The 15,110-nt window shown below is 54.0% G+C and overlaps 1 protein-coding gene across 1 annotated transcript in view; it reads right to left on the reverse strand.

Annotated features, from left to right (window-relative positions):
* CASZ1 (castor zinc finger 1) overlaps positions 1-14,535 on the reverse strand; it is a 148,346-nt gene extending 133,811 nt beyond the window's left edge. Inside the window, exon 1 of the mRNA XM_057532103.1 lies at positions 14,455-14,535. The gene's annotated coding sequence lies outside the window, so the exon portion shown is untranslated. The remainder of the gene's footprint in view (positions 1-14,454) is intronic.
* Between the last annotated feature and the right edge of the window lie 575 nt (positions 14,536-15,110).

The following is a 15,110-nucleotide window of genomic DNA, read 5'->3' on the forward strand; positions in this document are numbered from 1 at the left end:
AGAAGCAAGACAGTGCCAGCGTCTGGGAGGCGGTTCCTCCCTGGGACAGGCAGGCCAGGCCAGCCCAGGGGCTGCCACCTTGGGGATCCAAGAGTCCAGCCCTGGGCATGGCAAGCCTCCTCCCTGCTCCCTCCAGGGCCCCGTACTGGACCAACACGTTTGCTTTGCTGGTTTGGCAAGTATGCTTCAGCAAAATTCCAGGGGCCACAGCCACTGGGCCACGGCTCCAGCCTGGCCTAGGGTGTCCTGGAGCCCGAACACAGGGACAGGCCTGAGCCCTCCCCCTTCCTGCCTTCCTGATGACAGATGGGGAGGACGGAGTAGTAACAGTAATAGTAGCAATAACGGCTCCCCTTTGTTACCATGTGCCAGGCCTTGTGTCAAGTGCCTTACCAGCATTCTTTCATTTAATCCTTGCAGCAACACCATACTATAGGCACTAGCCTTTAGGGAGGCGCCTAAAGTCGCAGCACTAATAAATGAGGGACTAGGGATCTGAACCTGTGCATCTGACCACTGTTCTCTGGTGCCTCCGCATGGGGGCCTCTCCCAGCACAGCTGCTGAAGTAACGACACTCCACCAGGCCTTTTCCAGAAGGGGGCCCCTGGGAGGCATCCCCAGCCATGGGGGGATATATACACCCCAAAGAGCAGGCTGGAATTCTGCCAGAATGAGTGCTTCTCCTTGCCTCTTGCCCCCCAGGAAGAGGAGAGATGCCACACCTCCACCGAGAGAGGACAGTCAGACTAAAGAGATGCCATTTTACAAATATGGGGTGACTGGAGGAGCATCTGCGAGGTGGCAGTATTTCCCTCCCTGGCTCTCTTGGTAACGTTTAAGTGGCAGGGGGGTGGGGGTCTAGGGACACGGGACCATTGGCAAGAGCCAGGTAGAAATAAATATCTGTCGGCTGATGTACCGGTGTGGACATGGTGGAGACGGAAAATACGGGGGGGCAGGGCCCACGGCACATACGAACCCTCAAAATCGCAAGCCTCCCTTGCAAACCAGGGATGATGCCAATTCCAAATGGTGCACCTTTTCTTTTCAAATTAAAACACGTCTCTGATGGGAGGCTGGCCGTGGGGAGGGCACCAGACAAGATCCCTGCAGCATGGGCCACCAGCTTCCCAGCTGCCAGCAGCAGGTCCATGGAAGCTGGTGGAGCCCAGCAGGGTGGGGGCCGGGTGGGCCACCCGAGGCAGACAGTCTCCAATCGTGCTGAGCACAGCACATCGCTTCATTCAGGAACCCAGAGTGAAATGTACAGCTGGGTCTAGAGTTGATTCAGCCCTTAACTCGTTCGGGATCGCTGGCGGAGCCACGGAGGCGAAGGGGAGTTTGAGGGTGGGGTTACAGCAACCTGGGGGAGGGGGCTAGGCCATCCCTGGAGAAGGGGGCAGGAGGCTGCGGCAGAACCCCGGCTGATGACGTTGATACACATCAAAAGGAATCATAATTATTTTCAAACCCCCTCTCAAAACCAAACAAGCATTGGGAGTTCAGGGAGGGCTGAGCGAGTGTGTGTTAGGTGGGGGGTACGGGCAGGGGAGCTTGTTTTCTACCCATTGCCAGATTTTCATTTACTGTCAGCTCCAATCCGTTCGGAACTCACTGACTCAATTGCCTTTTCACGGGGAAAGGAGCCTGCACAATGCAGGGGACTTTTCAGCTCCACATTAGCACACAGGGCACTGGGCAATTTCCAGGAATAAACACACACGTCCCTCCCAGAGGCCGCCAACCCCACCTCCACCCGCAAACAACCCAGCTAGCCCTGTCAGGGCCACATCTGCTCTCCCCCATTTCCCCCCCAAAACTATTTTTTTTTAATGTAGTTTGGCCCATGGAGAAGAGTGTGTGTGTGTATGTGTGTGTGTTACACTCACACACACGGGCACGCTTATACATGTGTTGGGAGGGGTAGGGGGTCTAATTCACAAGTATAATACAAAGGCCTGCAAGAGTTAATTCTGGGGCAGTTTCAGCTCTTCCTTGTGCCAGAAAAAGGAGGGATGGGGAGAGATGGAAAGAAGGGATCCAAATTGGGATCTCAGAAGAAAGGGGTCTGGGAGGGGGCTCGTTTAAAGTGCTGATTATGGAGAAATCAGCATTTGGTCAAGCAGTGTCCCTAAGAACTTAGCAGCCACAAAAGCTATTCAATAATCATTATGAAAATAATATCAACAACTATAATTATAATGATTATAATAAGAGTGGTCCCCATTTCTCAAGTGCTCGCTGTGTGCCCAGCACTAGACTAAGTGCTGACACCCATCAACTCAGTTAACGATCGCAAGGACCCAATGAGATGGGTACTATCCACCGTTAGCCCAGTTCCACAGGGTCAGAGAGTTAAGACCCCTGCCCAAGGTCACAAAGACAGTAAGTGGGAGAAGGATTTTAACCCTGTTCTGCTGAACTCTAGCCCCACCTGCCCTGGGAGAGAGGAAACATGCGTGGAATCTATACAGAAGGCAGCCCCAGCAGGACGGAGGCCTTGGCTCCAGACAGGGAGGTCCCTTTGACATGTGGGTACATCCCAGCTGCCCATCACCAACCTCCTTCGCTGTCTCTTGGGGGCTCATCCGTTTAGCCCAGGCTCTGAGGGAAGCACCCTTCTGTCCAACAGAACTTCATGAGACGGAAATGTTCCTTCTCTGTGCTGCATGCTATGGAGGACTTGAAATGAGGCTAGCTCATGGGAGAACTGAATTTTTTTTTTTGGCTACGTCGCGCGGCTTGTGGGATTTTAGTTCCCCCGACCAGGGATGGAACATGGGACCTCGGCAGTGAGAGTCCGGAATCCTAACCGCTGGACCGCCAGTGAATTCCCGAAGAACTGAATTTTTCATTTAACTTAATCTAAATTGCCACCTGGGCTAGGGGCTACTGTAGTGAACAGTACAGATCCAGAATCCCTCTAGCTAGCCCTTTCCTTCCCAGCCCAAGAGCTATGTTGGAAATACATGAAAAGTAACCGAAGACAGAAACCTGGCCCAAGACACCCACCTTAGCCACCAAGCATCTCCTCCACTCTGTCATGGCTTTTCAAAAACCACTGGTCTGCCTCCAGCTAATCTGTCTCCCTCCCTCCTTTCCTTCTTTCTTTCTTATCTTTCCTTCCTTCCTTCCCTTCTTCCCTCCCTCTCATTCCTTCCTTCTGTTCCTCCATTTCTTTTCCCTCTCTCCTTTCCTCCCTCCCTCCTTTCCTTGCTTCCTTCCTATCTTTCTTTTCTCCCTCCCTCCCCTCCTTTCTTTCTTTCTTAGAAAAAAGCATCAGTTTAATTAGATAAATCCTCGGAGCACGTGGCCTGGAGTTCGTCATGGAAATTAACCTGCTCCCAGATCTCAGATAGTGAAACAAGAACCGGGGTGTTTGGGCATAGCACAGTGAAATGGGAGAGGCCCATGGAGTTTCATACACCTCATCTTCCATAAGTGCCCCTCGCCCCTCCGGTGCTCCCGCTTCACAGCCCCCATGCCCTTGCCTCCTTAGGTCACTGCCGCCAGGCCTCCTCTGTTTCTGCTCCGGGCCCTTCCCTCCCCACCTCCACCCATGCCTGGGGAGTGCCGCCCCCCCCCACCGCCCCGGAGCAGGATCACCCAAGGGTGGGCTTAAACCTTGGCTCCATCCACATGACGCCCCTGCCCAGCTACCCTGGCTAGGCCCTCTTGCACTCCAGTTAGCTCCATGCCATCCAGGGACCCACCTGAGGCTTGGCCCGAGGCTGGTCTGTTAATCATCTGATCCTTATCCCGTGGTCCCTACTGTGTGCTGCTCGCTGGGCTAAGCTCGGTTCGTGAAAGAAAGCTTCACATCAACCCTCAGCACGTGGCAGCTACAATCACTATCCTCTCATCTAATTCTCACAAGGTAGGAATTCCAACTCCCATTTTACAGACATGGAAACAAAGAATTAAAGGAATTCATTTGCCCAGTTGAGAGAAACAAAATTCACACCGGGCTCAGCCCGATTCCAGCAGCAGCTCTTAACCCTCTGCCAGCCACATGTCTCCACCACAGCAGAGCCTCTGCACACTCGCGGACCCCGGGGACCTCCGGCATTCAGCACTAGGCTCCCGGGCCACAGGAACACAGGTGGAGGCCACCGGCACCCGGAGTGAGTTCCCAGGGTCTGCCCCCACCCTACCCCTCAAGCTCCAGGAACAGCCAATCTGGCCACAGTGGAAAAGAGAGACCAATGGCCCCTGCCCCACTTGGGCTCTGACTCTGAAAGTGGGCACAGTCTTACTTCTCATCCCCTTCTGATTCATCACCAAAAATACCAAGGCAGCCCAGAGAGGTAAAACACAAAATTCAGAATTTCCAACCAACACCATCGTGCACCACCCCTACCAGGGTCCCAGCCCCCAGATACGTAGAGAGCGGCTGCCCCACGCTCCCATCCACAGCACTCCCTGGAGGGCAGCAGATACGACCACACTCACCCCAACCTGGGTCTGGAAGACACTTTACACGTCGTACCGTATCTAATCCTCACACCAACCCCACGAGGTAGGTCCTGTTATCCCTATTTTACAGGTGAGAAAACTGAGGCACAGGCTAGTTAAGTAACCGACGTAAGGGCACGACTTTGAGCCCCCAGCTAGCTGGCTCCAGAATGCATAATCTACAATATACACAGCTCCTCACTGAATCCATGGCTCAAAACAGCTAAGCACACCGCACATCCTGAATGGGCTCCCCGACCCTGCCTGAAAAGCAACACCCACCCCCAACTCAGCCCCAAGCTCCCAGCGATTTCTGTGACTTGTTTTGGGGCTTAATATTGTGTTTTTGAGATTCATCCAGGTTGATACATTTAACTGTTCATTTTCTAAAGACTGAATTACACAACTTATTTACCACCCTCCCCCCCAAAAAAAGAACCAACCCACAACCTGGTACAAAAATGCAACCCCAGCACCACACAACATCCAGGCTCAAAGCTTTCTGGAATGGAATTCATAGGCGTCCCCTTTGAGACTAATACCATATTATACAAAACGGGCTCATCTGACATTGGGGGCACCCTGCACTTGACAACGCGACCATGATAAATTCTTCATCACGCTTAATTATTTCAAAGGACTTTCACAGCTACAAGCCCAGCCGACGGTCAGGGCAACCCTGTGAGGGCAATAGTGTTAGAGGCCATTTGATAAGAGAAGAAACTGAGGCTCAGAGAGGTCAAATGACTTGCCCAAGGCCACACGATGATTGACTGCAGAATCAGAACTGGAATGGGGTCTCCTGATGCTTACAACTAGACCTCAGGGGAGCTCTGGACCACCTAAGTCTTACCCTGTCCCCTCATGCCAGACCAGGGATGCTGGGGCTTGGCCCATGGTCACCCCACCCACCAAGGATCAGATTTCCCTGAAATTCCCAAAGAAGCCTCCAGGACTAGTGGGCCCGGAAATGGGCCTCACATAGCGAGCTGCACAGCTGAGCTCCCCGGGGGCGAGGGGGGCGGGCAGAGCTGGAGACGCTGGCACAGCCCCCGTGGGTACTCTGCCAGCAATTAGTGCTGGGGAAGGGTGCCAGCCTGGCAGAGCTAATTCCCCCACCCCGTCTTCTCATTTACACACACACACACACACACACACATACACAGGCTTACCCACCCCGAGACCAGCAGCAGAGAGGCAGCGCAGCTTCCTTTCGGCAAATCTCGTCAGCAAGGCACACGTAGGGCACGCAATTTGGTCATTACTGCTTTTAAACAGCAGAAAAGCAGAATCCACCCGCCATTAACCCGTCCTGCTCTCCCTCCGGGCTTCACCAGCTCAGTCATCAGCCTTCATCTCTTAACTCCCACGCACCCCCTTTTGCATGCTCCCCAGAAGTTACTCTCCAAAAGAAAGAGTTTAAAAACACACACACACAAAAAAAACCTGACTACAGTAAGTCAAACCTGAATTGTGTCTCCCTGCCCACCACTGTTCCTAGAGAAAACAATCAGTGGTTCTGACATGACCTTGGCTAAGACCCTTCAAACACCCCAGGAACCCGAGACAATGCCAGCCGGATGAGGGGGAGGTGGCCTTTGGCCCAGAGAAGGGCAACTACCTATCAGGTGTGGTGCTTCAGATGGGCGCCTGAGCGTTGGCCCTGATCCACCTGCGGGGGCCCAGTGGGTGTCACAGTTTGACGTGGCTCTGCTCTCCAGGTACTGAGGCCAGCAGGGGTGGGAGTGGCGGTGAGAACTGATTTTGCCTCATCACTGCCCCCCTCCCCCCTATAGTCCTGGAGAATTGGAAAGAAGTCCACCAGAGCAAGGGACCCTAGAGGGTCCTTGGCTGGGTTTATAAGATCTGTGAACCCCCTCCAAGTATGTGCAGTATTTATGCTTATGAGATTTTTTTATTAAGAGGATTCTCCAAGGGGGCACGTGAACTCAAAAGGGGAAGCAGCAGAGATTGCCCTCCCCCCCACCATGGGCTCAGCAGTGCCTCATGCCCAAGCGGCAGAGAACACAGGGCTGAGCTCCAGCTGGCCCTCCTGTAAGTGGCCCTGACCGGCTACTTTCCCCCCACGGAAGCTGCCCCTGGCCTCCTCCTCGCCTTGCCTGGAAGCTGCTCATTGGGAGCGCCGGCCGCAGGAGCCATGCCATGGCCCCTGGGCCCGTGCCCACTCGCCCTCCTGCTGGTCAGCCAGGGCTGCCCGGACCCGGCAGAGGACGGGCACAGCGGAGCCCACCAGCGGGGTGGAGAGAGGAAGCCAGCGGCTGCTCGTCTTGGAAAACCTCGAAGATCCTCTAAGCCACCTAGTGTCCGGAGCTGAGCTCTGGCCGCCGCTCTGTCCCTCCCGCTTCCCAGAGCAGACAACGCAAGGGAGCCAGAACGAGCAGGACAAGACCCCGGGGCCTTCTCCGGGAACCCGAGGCCATGGGGCAGGGGCTGAGCTGGCTGGGGAGCCCGTGCCCAGGAGGGAGCAAAGGCCCTGTGGCCCCTGGCCTCCACCCCAACCCAAAGCAGGGCGGGCCCAGGGTAGAGGTTCCCATCACCCCTGCTCCTTGTCCCAGCAAGTCACCCTCTCCTGGAGATCCCCAGTGTCATCTCTGACACCATCTCACTGGGGCTCCTCTGGGTGTCCCCCACCCCAGCTTCCAGGCCTCCTGCAGAGCCCCCCAGATCCTGGGCCTGCCACTCCCCCAGGGCTGCTTGGGCCCCCTCCCACCCCCTCCTCTGCTCTCTCTTTTCTCTGTGTCCTCAAGACTCCTCTCACCTTGAGAAGTGTTAGGATTACCCAGCATTTACACTCAATGCTCTCCTTTATTCCTTAAGACTTATTAAGAATGATAATGAGTTCCGAAGAAGCCACACATCTCCCTCTCTCTCTCTCTTCTCCATCCTTCCCTCTCTCTCTCTCTCTCCCACCCCCATCCCCCTCCTTTGCTCTCTTTCTCTACATATCTTTTCCACCAAAGACACACAGGACAAATCCAGACCAAAAGGAAAAAAAAAATTTCCAACAATATGGAACAAGGGCACTTGAGGATTTATATTCAACAAATCCCTCTCTCTTCTTCCCTCTCTCCAGTTGTTCTCAATTATTCAGATAAAAAAACAAAAACAAAAAACAAACTCCCCCTTCCCTTCCCACCGTCCCGGCCACCCTGGCTCTGCTGGACTTTGAACAGGGGGAACAGGAGAAGGCCCGGCCTGCCTGTACACCCTTGTTAACGTGCAGCTCTTACACGGTTGATTAATTTTTGCAGAATTTACGACAGGCTTTAGCTTCCCCCCGCCACCGCTCCCCCGACACTGTGGCCTCCGAACCACAGCAACTTAACTTGGTGAAGTTGAAGGGGGCAGAGATGGGGGTGCCCACCCTCTCCAGTGGTCTCACGTGGCTGGAACCACGGGCCACCTGGCAACAGAAGGAAGACGCACTGATGCCAAAGGCCAGGCAGCAGACAGACCCGCTCACGGAGCGGCGTGGCACCCACAGGGGAGACCACCAGGCAGCCAGAAGCCACGACTAACTTTTGGCGATTTGGGATTTTTAAATTCCAAAATGAGGAAGCCAGCAGAAAGTAGGCAGAAGGGAAACAAACGCTCCCTCGGAACTGAAAAGGATGCCCATGTTCGCGCCCACCCACACACCACGCATCCCGGCAGAGGGACCGGCCTTATCGGTCTGCCGGGCTGCCCTTCAGAGAAGGGGAAGAACAGATCCTAATGAAATTACGGTTTTTAAAATGTCTATAAATTAAATCTCTCTCTCTCTCTCTCTGTGAATCTCCCCCTGAGCTCCCTCCTCTACAAGGCTTGTTTGCCTCTCCTCCGTTCCCTCTGCTCGTGTCTGTTTTTCTGATATAGACATCAAGAGGTTACGGGCTCAATTACAAGTCCGCTGGAGTCTCAGCATCAGACTTGCCTGGCCTTCTCCTCTCCTCTTCAGAAACCAGATACCAAATAAATCTCTCTTCTGCTTTATATTTTTATTTTTAATGCCAAAAGCCTGAAGATTCATTCAGTTGACTCACAGCCTTTTTTAACTTACTTCAGATGGGGGAACTATCCTTTTTCATTGTGTCCAGGTATAAATATAATGTAAATGCTTTTCTCTTTATTTCATTCCCCTTTCTTAAGGACAGACGCAAACCCTTGGCTACACCTGAAATTTCAAAAAGAGGGGCAACAGCATATAAATGTGCCTAATTAATGCATGTCTGTTGCGGGGCTGCTGGAGAATATCAGTTGGACACATAGGATATTTCTAAAGTTACCGGGTGACATCATAAGGTTTATTAGCAAAAGGTCCATTTGAAAAGGGTGGAACATAAATGGTGATTTTTTTTTTTTAAAGGAAAACATTGCTTCTACCCTCCCCGATGTGGAAGAGAGATGGGCCATCTATATCATTTTACATCCTCAAAAGCTGCCCACCCCCCCCAAAAAGAAAAAAGTTTAAAAATCCAAGTCATAATCAATCATCATAGCTGTTGATTCCTGAGAAGCAGAAACCAGCTCTGAGTTGTAGGTCTAAGGGGAAAAAACAAAAACAAACCCCTGCTATAATGCTGGAAATACTAACCAGAAGGGATTCCAAAAGGCACTTTTCTAGGAAAAAGCACTTGAAACAAAGGCTGGAGAAAGCTGAAGCTCAAGGTGAATTGAAAAGAAAAACTTTGTCTTTCCAATTAACCAGACTGGGAAAAGGGGGCGGGGTGGGGGTGGGAGGCGGTGGGGAAGGGACATTACTACCAACTCATTAATTCCTTCCTTGTACACAATTTAATTAAATTCCGCTAAATACAGGAGAAATACTCATTTTGGAGTGCCTCCCCCCCACCTCAAAAACAAATTCCTTCAGGTTACTCCCCCCTGCCAGCACTTCCCCTGCTGTACAACCTTCAAATGGATTTCCAACCCAGGCATGGACTGCACTGCCCTCGGCTGCAAGAATGACAGCCTCATATGTCTGAAAGCTGACACTTTAGCTTTTAAAAGAAATGGGGGAAAATAAGCTGTTGACTTCTTGGTTAAAGTATTTTCTTGTTCTAACTCATGTTCTTATGTCACTGGGCTAAAAAAGAGAGAGAGAGAAAGAGAGAGAGAGAGAGAGAGAGAGAGAGAGAGAGAGAAGAGAGAAGAGAGATATGACTTTCCTTGAATGATCTGTTTAACCTAAGCCAGAGGAAAAAAAAGAAAGTCATTAATTACTTATGTGAGCTATTGCTTCAGAAAGACAATAAACCTGCCCGGTCGCCATGGATATGACATATTTGCTCTGAAAACAACACAATAATTAGCAAAGGGGAAAGATACAAGGAGAATATGCAAACTCGTGAGTTTAAAGCCACAGTGCTCTTTTCTACCGGTAAGCCTGTTCTGTTTGCAATCCAAATCAAACACATTTTTAAAATATAGCAGAGAGGGAAATAACAGGAATGGGTCCTCTCTCCTCTGAGCTGAGAAGTAACAACCACTCCACCCTCTTCCAAAATAAAATAATATAAAAGAGAACCAGGATGGCAGAAGGAGAAAAAAAAGTCAAGTATTGCCTCTGTTTTATTTCCTATAGCAGGGGTGGAGTCTGAGGTTTGTTTTTTTCTTTTCTTTTTTTTTTTTTTTAAGTGTGCTCTTATTTAGCATTGGGTCTTCTGGCCAGATACAAATTTATTTATAAAAGCCAAATGCCCTGTGTGCGGCTCATCCTTCCCCAAAGTAAGTGGAAATGTGAAGGGGTGGAGGTGGTGGGCTCTAGTTGAAAAAGCAAAACAGTACACTCAGAAAGTATCAGCTCCAGAGAGGGACATCCACTCCCTCACCTCCAAGAAAATGGAACCCAGGCCTTACTTTAATATTAAAAATGCATTAAATGGTTTTACCTACAACTCAGTCCCAGAGGATCATTAGGAAATGCAATCGCTTTGTATCATATCTGTCAGCGTGATAAATATCTGAGTTCAGAGTGGGTTTGCAATTTTTCAGAGTGTCACAAACCAAGATAATTTTTTTTGGCCTTACTTTCTTAATTCACTGTACCCACCCCCTCAAAGTCACAAGTCTACAGAAAAATACCTGAGGAGAGGAGAAGAGGGAAAAGGAGGAAAAGTTGATATGCTCTCATACACCAGAGGTTACTGATATTCCCCTAAAAAGTAGAAAAATTGAGACTTTAAAATATTTGGGTGAGAATTTTTAAAAAAAATTTAAAGCACTCCATTAGGTTTGAGTAAAAACTCCTTTTCCCCTCTTCCCAGAGGCTAATTTTCCAAAAACAGATGGTCAGGATCTAAAAGAGAAGCAAATATACCTCAACCCCCGCAGGCAGAGAAATCTAACTTTGAACTTCTTTTTAAATTAAAAAAAGTGTGTGTGGGGGGGGCAAGATAAACTATTAATAAGTATGAAAAATTAGCTGAGCTACAAGTTTTGTTTTTCTTATGCAAAAAATTCTTTAAACACAAGGGGAGCAGATATATAGGAGAGGTTCACATTTGACTGACTTCCTTTTTTTTCACAACAGTTTGTTTTTTGGTTGTTTTTTTTTTAGATTGAACTCTTTGATCTTGAAAGAATTTTGCTCTTATATTATGGGGGAGAAGGGGGTGGTGGTGAAATGATCTGTTTTAAATGATGATGCAACTTAGGGATCAAAGCTTTGGCTTTCTTCTAGCCATAATAGGCTGTACTTGCCACAAAGCGTGAGTCTCCGGGCTTCTCTCCTTCGTAAGAAGGAAATAAAATGCACCGAGACTCAGAGAAAGACGCAAAGTGTCTGCAAGGTGCAAAGTCTAGAAAACAAAACAAAACAAAAGTCAGGGAAAAAGAAAAAGGAGAGAGATACTGCCCCTTTAAACGTTTTAGTGCATATGGAGTTTGATTTCTGAAAGAGATCAGTTTAACATCTCCATAGAAACCAGCAACAGATTATCATCAACAGAATAAATAACTAGTCTAATAAATTAAACACGAGGCATAAGATCGCTGGAAACCTGATTACTGAAGTTCAACAATATTCCCCATAAACTCTCGTTAACCGCCTCTAAGGTGGCTAACAAGATGGAGTGGGGGGGGGGGCGAGTCAATCTCTCCAATTCGCCGGATTCCGGGCAGAGAGACCGTGGCCGCTGCCGGGAAGGAAAAAGTTCCCCCTCTGCCCTGGAGAGGGTCTCAGAGCTCGAGTGAGGTGAAAGCCATAATGCCGAAGTTTGGGAAGTGGGAAAGCAGCTGGGCGTCAGCGGAGGCAGTGCGAGTCGCCGGAGATGGCGCGGGACGCGACGCCCGCCCGGGACGCACCGCCTCGCCGCCACCAGGGCGCAAACCCGGAGCTTTGCGCTCGGGCGCCGAACGGCCCAGCGCCCCCTCTGGGCACGTGGAGCGCAGCCCGGGCGCAGCCCCCGGGGACCAACTACCCCCCTCACCACGCCCGGCGCAGCTGCTCCTGCTCAGCCCGGACAGCTCCCTTTAGGACGGCGACGTGTGTGTGTGTGTGTGTGTGTGTGTGTGTGTGTGTGTGTGTATGTGTGTGTGTATGTGTATGTGTGTGTGGCGTGCATGTGTGTGGCATGCGTGTGTGTGTGTGTGCGCGTGTGCGCCCGCGCGCGCGCCGTGGGGTGGGTAGGCGGGCAGGCGCACCAATCTACCCGGCGATCTGTTTTCCAGTCTCCTAGCGCGCTCTCATCGCGCGTCTGTACCAGGTTAGAGGCGCCCTAAATTTACCAACTTTGCCCGGCGATTATCCTGGCTTTTCCCCCCTCGCCGCCCCCATCTCTTTGAGTGTACGGGGTGTTGGCGGCACAACCACACGCTCTGAGCGTCGTGGCCCCAGGCTCCGCCCGGGCAGCGACGCATAACCCCGTGTTGCCCCTTGATCCAGCCGGGTTTGGGGGAGCTCCAGGCCCGTTGGAGGGGTGTTTTTGCTGCTTTGCTGGTGGACAAATCATACACACCGCCCACGCGCCCGCACCCTCCCCAGCGTGACTGGAAGGAGGTCCTCGCCGCACCCAAGGCCCGCTTCCCAAGCTGAAGCCGGGTCAGGAGAAAGAAACTTGTGTGGAAGGGTGAAGCGTCCCCCTGCCTCCCTCGGCACTCCATTCCTCCCCCAACTCCGGACCCGGGTCGGGGATGACTTGTAGGAAGAATCTGCGCCCACCCCCTAGAGAAAAATCTATTATTATTATCTTAATCTACGCCCCCAAAGTGTCCCTCCCGCCGTGATTGACGGCGCATACACCTGTTCCCCTCGCCGAGGAGCTTCCAACGCTGGGGACAGACATTCGCCCAAAAGCTCTGCAGCGGCCCAGAGCCCGTCCGCCGCCCTCGCTCGGCCAGCCCCCGCCCGCCGCCCCAGTGCGCCCCTGCCCGTACCTTGCCAACCCAGCGGCCGCCCCCTCCCCTCCCAGGCCCGGCTCCCCAGCCCGTCCGCTGCCGGCCGCGCTGGCTTCGGAAAGAGAGAAAGAACAGAAAGCAAAACTTCCTGGCGGCCGACGGCCATCAGCTGCACATTCTGCAAATGCCACCGAGTAAAAATAAACCGGCCGCCGCTCCGCCCGGCCGGCTCACCCCGGGCGCACGACTCGGCCCCCTGCCCCGGGACTGTCGGTCCGGCCGATCCCCCATTCCCGTGCGCCCCCTGGAGCCCCGTTCCCCGACACTCCTCCACCAGCCACCACGCGCTCCTTTGCCCTGAAACTCGACCCCAAGTGACCGGGCAGCCCGGCCCTCTCCCCTTCGGTGCCCCTCCGTGTTCCCACAAGCTACCATTCTACGTCCTCCGCCTGGTGCCTATTTTAGCCGTGCGCCCCTGGATTCAGGGCTCCCTTTCCCCAACTGTTGAGCCCCGGGGTCACCCTCAGCCCACCCTTGGGGGCACAGACCCCACCACACCCTCGCCCACCTCGGCCGAGCCCCCTGAGAGTGCACGGCTCCACCCGCCCACCGGCCCGCCAGCCGGGCATCCCACGTCCCCGGGCGCAACTTCTCTCCCAGAGCACACGACAACCGCGGCAACTCCCCCGAACTTTTCCCGGGACCCAGGCGGGCTCCGGCCGACAGTCACACGGCCCTGAGCCGGCATCCCGACTCCCTGTGCCCAGCACTGCCAGCCCTGCACCCGGAGAGGCTGGGGTGGGGGTGGGGGGGCAGTGAGGAGCTCCACTTGCCGCGCCCGGAGCAGCGCACTTGAGACAAACTTCCCAGGCACAAATGAAAAAGGGGGCGCCGCTCCCCCCAGCCAAGCAACCTCTTGCCTTCGTTTTCCCACCATGAGGCACCCCCTGGCACCCCGCGCCTAAGTGAACACTGCCTACCTCTGCCGGTAGCACCTACACCCTGGTACTGGGGCACAAGAGTCGGCTGGAGGGGTTCCCCACCCACCCCCCTTCCCTTGAGCAAAGTCTTGCAAAGTCACCCCAGGCGCCCCTCACCCCTGCCTCCTTCTCTGCCCTGGAGAGCGCACGAACCCCTGCAGCTCGGGAGGTTGAGGGGGGGAGCGTCGGGGGAAGGAGTGATTACTGGGTATTGGCGAGCACCTGCCCCCCCCCGGAGCCCGCAGCGCGGGGGGCGCCCCCACCCTATTTGCAAAGTCCTGCACTCGCGCCTGGCACCTCCCCCTCTTCTCCCTTACCCCGCCGCCCCCTCAGTTGGAGTAAGTGACCCCCAGGAGCAGCAGCCCTCCCCTCCCCCGGAGCCGCGCACTGGGCATTCCCTGGCCGCGGCGGGCGACGCGCCGCCCCGCTCCCGGGTGCCAGCCCTCCGTGCCCCCTGCCTCCCGCACGGCCGGAGTTGGGTGGCAGCCGCCGCTCGCAGGCTGGCTGGCTGGCTGGCTGGCTCTGTCGCTCGCTCGCTCGCCCGCTCCCGGCTGCAAGCGGCAGCCCCGGGGGTGGGGGGCTGCACCCGGACAGGGGGCGAGGCGGGGAAGCACCCCGGGAGGCCCGCGGAGCTGAGGGGCGTGGGGGGGGCCGCGGCGGAGGGAGCGCCGAGTCTCTTACCTGCACTTGGGGCGGCTTTGGGTGACTTTCCAAGTCCGGGGGAAAAATGTGTGTGTGTTTGGGATGGAGCGCCGCGGGCGCGCATGCGCTGCCCAAAGTTGCCTGATCCCGGATTTTTCGCTCCCAGTCTCTGCTCTCGCCCGCTGTGATTAAGGAATTCTCCGCGGCCGAGCGGGCGAGTGGGTGGCAAGCAAAACCCGGGCCGGATCGTGGGGCCGGGCTCCGCTCCACCCTCACACCCCCAGAGCTTCCCCTCCCGGTTTCTTCCCACCCACCGCCCCGCGGAGCTCGGCGGGCGCGCGCGGCGAGACGCGGCCTGCGGAGCAGATCTGAGCGCGCGGCTCCCTTTTGCAGATGGAGAAGCTTTCTCCACCCCGGACTGAGTGGAGCAAAGACGGGGGTGGGGGGGGACAAGAGAGGAGAGACGGGAGTGGGTTACTTTTCACCTGTTCTGAACCCCGGGAGCCAGTCTGCTTCCCACTTTTCCTCTGAAGAACTAGCTCTTTCCTGCAAGTTAGAATGTTAGAATTGTCGAACCCAAAAGAACGTGATGTCCTCACTGTTTTGATATCCGCTTTGCACTTATTCTTTGCAAGGGAGTTTTTCATTCAGTCCATTGTGCAAGAAATAAATCCTTAAGTGAACAAGATAAGCCG

This window comes from Balaenoptera acutorostrata, chromosome 1 (genome assembly GCF_949987535.1).
Source record: "Balaenoptera acutorostrata chromosome 1, mBalAcu1.1, whole genome shotgun sequence".
In the NCBI taxonomy this organism is placed as follows: domain Eukaryota; kingdom Metazoa; phylum Chordata; class Mammalia; order Artiodactyla; family Balaenopteridae; genus Balaenoptera; species Balaenoptera acutorostrata.